This window comes from Poromitra crassiceps (assembly GCF_964638095.1).
Source record: "Poromitra crassiceps genome assembly, chromosome: 21".
Taxonomy (NCBI): Eukaryota; Metazoa; Chordata; class Actinopteri; order Beryciformes; family Melamphaidae; genus Poromitra; species Poromitra crassiceps.
In genome coordinates, this window is record NC_139638.1 from 18,233,231 (window position 1) to 18,244,880 (window position 11,650).

Genomic DNA, 11,650 nt, shown 5'->3' on the forward strand with positions numbered 1-11,650 from the left:
GGCTGAGGAGCTGAAGAAGGAGCAGGACACTAGCTCTCACCTGGAGAGGATGAAGAAGAACCTGGAGGTTACTGTCAAGGACCTGCAGCACCGCCTGGATGAGGCTGAGAACTTGGCAATGAAGGGTGGCAAGAAGCAGCTCCAGAAACTGGAGTCTAGAGTAAGAGAAATGTTTTGCATAGGAAATGTACGACTGTTTCAGTAAAGAAATTGATTATTAATGACTGATTATTTTCTGAAGGTGCATGAGCTGGAGGCAGAGGTTGAGGGAGAGCAGAGACGAGGAGCAGATGCTGTGAAGGGTGTCCGCAAATATGAGAGGAGAGTGAAGGAACTCACCTACCAGGTATAATCTCACTTAATGCTGATGCATCCATATCAGTCAAATATACATAGTTATTACTAGACATTTACATGTGCATATTTACTTTGTCATAGACTGAAGAGGACAAGAAAAATGGTGCCAGGCTGCAGGATCTGGTAGATAAGCTGCAGCTCAAGGTGAAGGCCTACAAGAGGCAGGCTGAGGAAGCGGTAAGGGCAACATATTATGTTTTTTGCATGGGTGTACAACTAGATGTTGAACTCTCATCATACATCTAAAAGAAACAAAACTATTTGATTTCAGAGTTTCAAACACCTAACTATCTCTATTACCTTCCAGGAGGAGCAAGCCAACGTTCATCTGTCCAAGTGCAGGAAGGTTCAGAATGAGCTGGAGGAGGCTGAGGAGCGTGCTGACATTGCTGAGACCCAGGTCAACAAACTGAGAGCTAAGACTCGTGACTCTGGCAAGGTAACTGAGGCTATTCAACAAATACATAATTTATGAAAATAAATTCATGAAAATACAATTGATACTGTACGTCATGAACACTGTAGTGTAGAGATCCCCAATTTAAAATAAAGAGGACATGATCAAAAATGGCATAAAATAAACACAATTATTTTGTCTTTCTTTTACAGGGAAAAGAGGCGGCTGAGTAAAACACTATGGCTGGCAATCCATTTCTCATCATATAATATGATGGTCTATCAAGGACACTTTTCATTCCTTAATAAAATATGACTTACCTTCAAGCACTCTTTCATTTGATGTCATTTTTCAATGTAGTAAGAATGAGTTTTGGATCAGTCTGTTACACAAACAAGAAGCAACAGCTCTCAGGAAATGAGTGGTAAAAGCATAGAGAGTCTTTACAGTTTACGACCATATACTGTAAAAAGAGATAGACGGAATGAGTATTACATCACCCACTGTTTGTGGACTTTGTTTTGAAGCCTCTAGTTTGGCGTTTTGACCGCTGCCATCTTGCATGAGAGGGGCTTCCCACAGATCTGCAGCGCCACCTGCTGTTGGTGTCCGTGATCTGCATGATAACTGGAAAGGCGACCTGCCAATAACGCCCAAAATAAAGTATTTTTCCATCTACTTGAATATAAACGGGTGAGTTACTGTATAAAAATGTACCCCCATACAGTTGTCATGCAGGGGGTTCCCCAAACTTCTGAGTAGCCGGCCAGATAGGAAAAGTAGCCGGCCGAGGGATGAACCTTGGACCCTCTATGGGTGTCCAGGGCTATATTCTGCATACAGGTCACTATATGTTAGAATACTGCTCACTTAAATACAATGGCCCATCTACACCAAAAAAGAATTTGTGCCCAAACCCGTAATGGACCCGTCTATTATTAGACATCTGAGACCCGGTCCCGTTCAGAACCGATAAATGTCGGACCTGGACCCGGAGTGGACCCGTCTATTATTACAAATCTGAGACCCGGCCCCGGGTCAATTAATCTACATAGATTAATTGAAATGTGTCTTTTTCAGATCATCATATAGTCTAAGATCTCTGACTGTGTATAAATGCTATACCTGGATAAATGAGGGAACCTGGCTTGTGGGGGAACACTGGAACAGCTAAACACTCGACTCTCACCCTGAATCAGCATTTTGCTTCACTTCATTCCTGTAACAGTTTTGCAAACTGAATGCAACAGCAGCGTTTACACCTTCCATGTTTCTATCATTGTACCTCCAATGTGTCAGATGGGTTGTGCCATGACAGGCTGAGCACTGGCTTTATTACCTTCCCTCCCCTGAATACATTCAAGAGACATGACAGGCTGAGCACTGGCTTTATTACCGTCCCTCCCCGGAATACATTAAAGAGACAGCAGCTCATTTGCTCTACATTTTAACAGTAAAACATGAATAGAACTAATTGGAAAATTCAGAACTGTCCTCCTTCATAATGTTCCAGTATACAAACAACTACATGATCAAGTTTTCTGATGATTCAGCCATAATCAGTTTATTGACCAAAAATCAGATATTGGCATGTAGCCTACAAACAAGAGCTGGAAGAGGCTGTGAAGTGGTGTGAGGCTATTTAAGTCCGGCCCGGGGGCCTTTTGCCGCCCGCGGACTAATTTTAAACGGCCCGAGGCTTGTCTCTCAAAATACTACTGTATACTATGTGGCCCTCCACACAGTATTGGTCATTAATTGATTAACCGTTAATCAAGCAAGTCCACTTTGCATTTTTTCCATTCACCTAACCATGACAGCACTCCAGTTTGTAGACAAGCACCAAGTAGGAACACCGCAGGCAGAACTAATGTTTTCAGATGGTAAACAAAATGCTTTTTAAGTAGCTATGTTATTATTATTATTTATTTTGGTAACCCATGTGATGCACAACCACATCCCCCCCCCCCCCCCCCCCCTTCCCGGCATTATCTAATCTGGCCCCATTCAAACAGTTTGGACACCCCTGATGTAGAATCTGTGCAATACCTAAAACAGTTTACAGTTTATTGTGCAATCATTTTTTGTATAGCATCAGTGCAATATTTAACTTTTCATTTGATCATCAAACCTATTTCGGGGGAGGGGCAATACTTTTTTGTAAAGGGCATTTAGCAATATTAGGTAATATTCTTGGTGTGTATGTTTTTGGTGGATAGGGATATATGGGTATTGAATGTATTGTAGTTTGATTGTACATGCAGTCATGCACTGTATCTGTGTGCTATGACACCTATTGTATGTGCTCTCAAATGCCCAAGACACATTTCTCCTTAGGGAGACAATAAAGGCTAATCTAATCTAATCTCATTCATCAATCACACTTGTCCATTACAATGTGACGAGGGTGACATCACAGGGGAAAGAGACCAGCCAATAAGAGAAGGCCAGTTCAGTACCCTATCTTTCACCATTAGGTGTCAGGCTTCACCAAACATTTGGGTTTGGGTGTAGTTACACTGGTGCTTTTCTTTTGTTCTGCTATTTTACATTCAAGTCTATGACGAGTGTCTCTTGCTTTCCCACAGAAAAGGGGGCGGGGACATGTAGCCGGTCTGATGTAAAGGGTTTCAAACAGGTTTCAAACATTTACCACATCATTTTTTGTGATCAATTTTTATTTAGTTTTTTGTGTGATGCATAAACACAGGACAACACCACAAAGCACAAAGACTTACATACATACATAACTGGACCTCAAATCTCCCCTCCACCACAGACAGCAATTAACAGAGTTCCCACACATTTTCATGGATACAATTTATAAAATTTTCCATGACTTTTCAGGGATCAATAATTCCCTTGTCAAGCTGTGACCTATGACCTCCCAACAATACGACTTCCGGGTCCAAGCGCCAAGCCTCTCTGCGTTGTCAATATGCTGCAGTGCTGTGTCCCTCATTGTTGGAATAGATCTGAGGCTAAAAAAACGATTCAACTGTCATTCTACCACTTTCCTTGTGATGAGAAAGAGAAGAGGAAATGGCTGCAGTTAATAGGCCTAAGGTACATTACAATTCGGAGAAAGTAGGTAGAAAAACAAAGTTTGGCGCTAAGTCTAAAAAGATTATCAATAAAAAGTGGTGTTAGGTTAAAAAATAATTCATAAAAAGATATCTAAATAGATTCACCGGTTTCGACATAGTTGTTTTGAATGAGGCGAATGAGGAGCTTGACCCCAGAGGTGACGCGGGTTGAAAGACTCGTCAGTCTTAACAACCGAATAGAATTTCCATTAACTGTAAGGCAGTGACTCTGAATCAATACCAGAAATGATTATTATAGACAAATAAGACAAAGCTGCTCTTTATATTGGTTTTTAGTGCGTTGGTGTCACTGCATCATGGAAGCTATTGAACTAAAACAGGAATTTTCATAAAAATATTAATATAAAATACAAGAAGCACTAAAATCGACACAAGTTAAAGCTACGTTGCGTCAATAGCTACAGATAATCAATTTGCCGTTATATGTTACATTACATGGAAGGTTATCCACGGGAAGATTACTGTAACAATTTCATTACACACAACAACATTTCATGAATTTTCATAAACTTACAAGGATTTGAACAATTCCATGAGTTTTACAGCCTTGGAAAACAAGATTTGGAAATGCCATGACTTTTCCAGGTTTTCCATGGCCGTGGGAACCCGGAGTTAAATGTTTCTCTCTTCAAATCTCCTTTACAACCAAAACCTTTACCACAGACTGAGCAATTAAATTGTTTACTCTCTTGTGTGGACCATCATGTGTGTCTTCAAGGTGACTTTATAACCAAAACATTTACCACAGACTGAGCAAATAAATTGTTTATCTCCTGTGTGGACTATCATGTGTGTCTTCAACTGTCCTTTATGACCAAAACCTTTACCACAGACTGAGCAATTAAATTGTTTATCTCCTGTGTGGACTATCATGTGTATCTTCAAGCTTCCTTTTTGACCAAAACCTTTACCACAGACTGAGCAATTAAATTTTTTATCTCCTGTGTGGACTATCATGTGTGTCTTCAAGTGTCCTTTATGACCAAAACCTTTACCACAGACTGAGCAATTAAGTTGATAATCTCCTGTGTGGACTATCATGTGTGTCTTCAAGTTTTCTTTACGAGAAAAACATTTACCACAGACTGTGCAATTAAATTGTTTATCTCCTGTGTGGACTATCATGTGTGTCTTCAAGTCTGCTTTACGACGAAAACCTTTTCCACAGACTGAGCAATTCAATTTATCTCCTGTGTGGACTATCATGTGTCTCTTCAAGTTTGCTTCTTGACCAAAACCTTTACCACAGACTGAGCAATTAAATTGTTTAACTCCTGTGTGGACTATCATGTGTGTCTTCAAGGTTGACTTTTGACCAAAACCTTTACCACAGACTGAGCAATTGAATTGTTTATCTCCTGTGTGGACTATCATGTGTCTCTTCATGTTTCCTTCATGACCAAATATTTTACCACAAACTGAGCAGCTGAAGTGTTTCTTCCTTGGAACTTCACTGTTTATATGTGAGCCTAAACCTGACTGAAGTTCACTAGTTTCCACCCATTCATCATCATTGTCTTGAGTCTCAGAAGAGTCTGAAGTCTTGTCATCACTAGTTGGTTGTGAATTACTAGCTTGATATAAGTATATCAAGTTCTTTGCTGGTTCTGATACTAAACATTCCTCCTCACCATCAGCTTCTGTTTCCATCTGTTCAGTTGAGCAGCTGGCTACAGGCTCTGCCTCTCTGTTCTCCTCAGTTTGGCTTTGATGAAGCTGTGAGGACTGAGGTTTCTCTTCCTCCTCTTCACTCTTCACAGGGACAACAGAGAATGGGTACTTGGTATCAGCCTCCTCCAGCCGTTGAAGCTGTTCTCCCTCCTTCCTGATCCAGAGTTCCTCTTTAATGTCTGGGGGCTCTGGGTCCTCCTGAAGCTGCTCTCCCTCCCTCCTGATCCAGAGTTCCTCCGGTTCCTCTTTAATATCTGGGGGCTCTAGGTCCTCCTGAAGCTGCTCTCCCTCCCTCCTGATCCAGAGTTCCTCCGGTTCCTCTTTAATGTCTGGGGGCTCTGGGTCCCCCTGAAGCTGCTCTCCCTCCTGACTGATCCAGAGTTCCTCCTGTTCCTCTTTAATGTCTGGGTCCTCCTGAAGCTGCTCTCCCTCCTGACTGGTCCAGAGTTCCTCCTCTTCCTTTTTAATATGTGGGGTCTGGGTGCTCTGGTCCAGACTGGGGCTCCACTCCTGCTGCTCAGGGGGAACTTCTTCTTCAATGACCAACAGCTGCTGGAGGTCTGGAGGCAAGGCGTCTCTGTGTAACCGCACAGCGTCCAGCAGTTTACGCTGTCGATCGATCTTCTCTTTTGAACGAGTAGCTTCCTCCTCGTATTCTGCTATTGTTCTTTCAAACAGACCAAATATCTCTTCAACAGCTGCAGTTAGGCGCTGCTTCACCACAGCTCTCAGCTTGTGGACTTTAGACAGTTTCATTTTCACACAGTGACAGGAACTATTCTGACCAACTTTATCATTCAAAGCTCAACTAGCTCCACAGCTAACGTTAGCTTCACAGCTAAACCATTCATCTGAGTCCATGAAGTCTTCTTCTTCCTCTGATCAACGGAGCCTCGGTTCCACTTCTTATATCCGTGATAATATCATGCGCACATATTACGAGTCTTATGTTTGTAAATGAAACTTCTTAAAGTATTATAAACGGGAAATAATATGCTGCTAGTGCTAACGTTACTCTCAAGAACGTTTGCATGGGAGCTTCTTCTTCTTCTTCCGTTTGGTTTTTACGGCGGTTGGCATCCAATGTTGTAATCCATCCAATGTTCCCCTTTTTACAGACACTGCGTAACGCGTCATCATTCAGAAACCACGCCCAAGACGGGGGAAAACAGAAAGCCCCCCTCCAATCCTGGCGTTCCCCTATGTCACGTGCATGGTTGCGTGTTGCACACAAAGATCGTATATACAGAAGATGAACACTCCAACTTACTTCCTTGACAGCTAAATCCACATTTTCTTCTCACCAATTCTCAATGACTTCCTTGTTTTGCTCAGGAGTACAAAAAAACTTTAATTTGCGATTTTTTTACTTTTGTTGTGTGCGCAGCCCACCACACAACAGCTTTTAGCTATGTTTAATTCAAGGAAAATGACGCTGGTGAATGGGAGTGAACGGACCGATTTCCCCCGTGATGGGCGTGGCCTATTTCTTGCAGCGTCTCAATAGACCAAATCACCGTGACGTCACCATGTAAACAAATTTACTTCCGGGTACCACTTGGGGAAGGCTGTCAAACCCTCTCGTTGTTTTCGGCCGACTACTTTCAATTTAAATGGTTAAACGGTTGGTAAACATGCTTGTCCGAAGTATCTAGCCTTTCTTCTGTGTTTGTTTTATGTAGTGTTAGCTAGCTAATAACGTTTGTTTGTCTGTCAAACTCGCTGTTTTTTTGCAGACTCGTTAACGTTACAGACAGAGCTACTGACGCCACGTTAATTTAATTTAGCTTCAAGTCTACTCTGGTCTGGTCCAACAGGTAAATTAGCTAGTCTGCATGGTCTCCACTAACGTTAGTGAAAGTGTTGTTATGAATGATATTAAACAACACAACACGGACGAACCATTTTTGTCTTCTTTGTCTGTTTTTGTCTTCAACACGTCAGTTTGTGCCGTCCACCGCCATTATAATGTGTGGACCTCAGGGGTACCCGGAAGTAAATGTAAACATCCCCGCTGATTTGGTCTATAGTCTACTCTAGTAGGGATGGGGGTCCCCGGGGACGACCGTTCCTACTAGACTATAATCCATTACAGTCTTTTTTTATCAGTCCAGTTCCTCTCAAAAAACAACTAGTTTCTTCCACTACTCCCACACATCCATACCCTTCTTCTTTTTTCTTTTTTTACATCCATACCCTTCTTTGCATGGGAGCTTCAAGCCGTCACCACCACAATACCCAAAATGCCTTGCGGTACCGAAGAAAGGTGAGCAGTGTATGGAGGGGGGAGGGTGTGTGTGTGTGTGTGTGTGTGTGTGTGTGCGTGCGTGCGTGCGCGTGTGTGCGTGTGTGTGTGTGTGTGTGTGTGTGCGTGCGTGTGTGCGTGTGTGTGTGTGTGTGTGCGTGCGTGTGTGCGCGTGTGTGCGTGTGTGTGTGTGTGTGTGTGTGCGTGCGTGCGTGCGCGTGTGTGCGTGTGTGTGTGTGTGTGTGTGTGCGTGCGTGTGTGCGTGCGTGCGTGTGTGTGTGCCCAATTGTGATATTACTGTATTATCATGTTTGTTTGTTTTTAGGCTTGCAGACATGCACATGGAACATGTGTGGTGGCTGCTGGCATTGCAACTGTAAATACAGTGAGAAACAATAATACCGTTAAGAGTGTGAACATGGTCTGTCCCACATTGAATCCATGGCGCCAGTTGTGGTAGGTGATTCTCCTGTAGCCTTTACTGACGGAGTACATGAACCGGACCAGCACCTGATCAGACAGGAGAGGAGAATTCAGACAGCAAACAGAGCCAGGGTGATCAGGCTGGCTGCACCAAGGTAAATACAGTCTTCATTTTCTCATTGTCTCTATGATATAATAAGGATATCTTCATTTTCTCATTGTCTCTATGATATAATAAGGATATGAGCCGCTGTGTGGCAGAAAATAAGCTATTTACAGGACGTAATGCACGCTTTGCACATGCCCCATCCTCTGTTCCTGCCTGATGCTCAGCACGTTATGGCTTTGTAGTGGATCAGGGTGAGTTATGAAGCAGATCAAGCTGCAAATAATGTCCAGGTTGTGAAAAACTGGGATTCTCGTATGTGTGCGCATCCTTATGACATCACTTTTGACATCATCAGTGATGACATCATCACTGATGTCACACTGATGACATCACTGATGACATCCGTGAAATCTATACAAAGCTACTTTATCGAGTTTTCTGATGAATGATATAGCCATACGCAGTTTGACAAAACATAAGTTATTGGCATGTAGGCCTCCAAACTAGAGCTAGAAGAGGAAGCAGGGCCTTAAAATCAACTGCGACCTCTCGCTGGCCAGCCTCCCCTCCCTTCTGTAGGGTAGGCAGGCCAGCCTCCCCTCCCTTCTGTAGGGTAGGCTGGCCAGCCTCCCCTCCCTTCTGTAGGGTAGGCAGGCCAGCCTCCCTTCCCTTCTGTAGGGTAGGCAGGCCAGCCCCCCCTCCCTTCTGTAGGGTAGGCTGGCCAGCCTCCCCTCCCTTCTGTAGGGTAGGCTGGCCAGCCTCCCCTCCCTTCTGTAGGGTAGGCTGGCCAGCCTCCCCTCCCTTCTGTAGGGTAGGCAGGCCAGCCTCCCCTCCCTTCTGTAGGGTAGGCTGGCCAGCCTCCCCTCCCTTCTGTAGGGTAGGCAGGCCAGCCTCCCCTCCCTTCTGTAGGGTAGGCAGGCCAGCCCCCCCTCCCTTCTGTAGGGTAGGCTGGCCAGCCTCCCCTCCCTTCTGTAGGGTAGGCTGGCCAGCCTCCCCTCCCTTCTGTAGGGTAGGCTGGCCAGCCTCCCCTCCCTTCTGTAGGGTAGGCAGGCCAGCCTCCCCTCCCTTCTGTAGGGTAGGCTGGCCAGCGACCTGTGACCCAAACCACATCCTGCATGCAGAGTATGAGGTGTTGCATCAGGCAGAAACTGTTTGTTTGCAGAGACTATCTCTCTCTCTCTCTCTCTCTCTCTCTCTCTCTCTCTCTCTCTCTCTCTCTCTCTCTCTCTCTCTCCTCTCCTCTCTCTCTCTCTCTCTCTCTCTCAGACTCCAGACCTGCTCATAATCAATTATTGTAGCAGCAGATTATCTATTTGACCTATTTCACACACACACACACACACACACGTGTCAGATTTTTTTTTTACAGTATCATGTCATGAATGTAAAATGAGTAGCCTACATACTGTAGCTGTAAGGCTACGCTGGCTATGTCAGCATATGTAAACATTGGCCTTTGGTCCCCAACTCTAACATCTGTTGATGTCAGTTATGACTGTGGATCATTGAAAGGAGCTGTAGATAGACTGAATGAAAGAGAGCAGAGAAGAGAAAGACAGAGAGTTGGGGTGCTGAGATAATCAGCTCGTGTCCTAACTAAATAGGGCTTATGCCTGAGGAGGCCTTGTTTAATAAGAACTTAAAGAGCTTGCAGGTCTGCGTGAGAGAGAGATAATAGTATGCTGTGGAAGATAACAAAATTATAGCCTACTACAGCTACTGTAGGCTATCCACCTGATTTTTGGCGGCCATTTTGCCTTACGTTAACTATTTCCGGTGTAACCAATTTAGATAACCCCCAGCCCCCGACAAAAAAAACGTCTATGAGGATTTTACCCTTTTACAGCAGAGCCATTCTGCTCTACAGCCGTGTCGTTCGGGTGCTGGGATAACGTAATGCATTGTGGGTAGTCGGCTACTAACTGTGGCTAATGTTAGCGGCTAGCTAGCTATGTTACATGGCAGTAAAATGCCACCAAATTGATTTAACTTTTAACCATTTCGAGTAACACACATTTCGAGTTTCCATACGGACCCCAGCGTTGGTTAGTTGTTTATAACGTGACTATATTTATAACTTTTATAACGGACTCCAGCTTCCGGTTTATAATTCGGGTCTGCGGCCAGAGTATAACAAAGGAAATGGCAAGCGGCAACAATGAGTCACGTTAAACCGGACCTTGTACCCACGATTCTTTTTTACAGTGGGGCATTCAAAAATAAGGTGAATAGGAAAAAAATTGATATGGGGAAAGTCATGGTTGTATATGTGTAACGGCGTTGTGTAGGTGGTAGCCTACTTGCAGCAACCCATGTTAAGGGCTTGTCCAGGGGTGGGTACGAACCGCCGACCTTCGGCTTGGGAGTCAAAGACACTAACCGCTCCACCAAGAGAGCTAGCTCCCTTGGCGGAGCTGATGTGTTTATACTGGGGAGTGAGTTTAACCAATCCACTCGCTACCACATTGGTCTCACGAGGAATCAACGCTGATTCACCTCGGTTACATATGTAGGCCTATCCGAGTCCACCACATCACAATTTTAAAAACGTTCATATCTTGAGATTTATCTGCGCCTGGTAGAGAAAGACAGGAATATGTGGCGACACAGGATCCTGTTGAATCTTGCAGACTTTGTGTGAGAGCTTTTGTTCTTTCATACTTTTAATTGGGCATGCACCCTATAGTTTCACAGCTGATGTGAGGCACCTATAGTTTCACAGCTGATGTGAGGCACCTATAGTTTCACAGCTGATGTGAGGCACCTATAGTTTCACAGCTGATGTGAGGCACCTATAGTTTCACAGCTGATGTGAACAAAAATGAGCTGAACGGTGCTGCAGTTGTTTGGTGTCCTTTTTGTGATCAGGCCGTGCGTCTCCGGGGTGACAAGCAGTGGCGTGCCGTCCATTATCGCCTAACTAGGCAAATGCTAGGGGCGCTTGAGCGGGTAAAAAAAATAAAATAATAACAAATACTTTTTCATGATAATAGATAGGCCTACTATTATTTTGCAATAGTAGACAAAAAAATAAGCACAACGACGTCTTAAGTCTTTAAATAATAGTGAAATCATTTTTCTAATTCTGGCTGCCTGGGCTGCAGCACTTTCACCATGGTCCCTAATCCATACCACCCCACCCCCCCTGCGCGGCCGCGCCCCCTTCTACCTGCTCGGAGCTTTTTCCCAGAGTGGGGGAAGGGGCGGGCGATTCTGAGCCTGCAGGCAGCAGTTTTAGCGGTGACATGACGTCAGTTTGTTTTGATGCTCACTCCACTTATTTTATTTTATTTATATTATTAATATTGTAATTCTTATATTTGCACTGGTTCGTTGTTCCC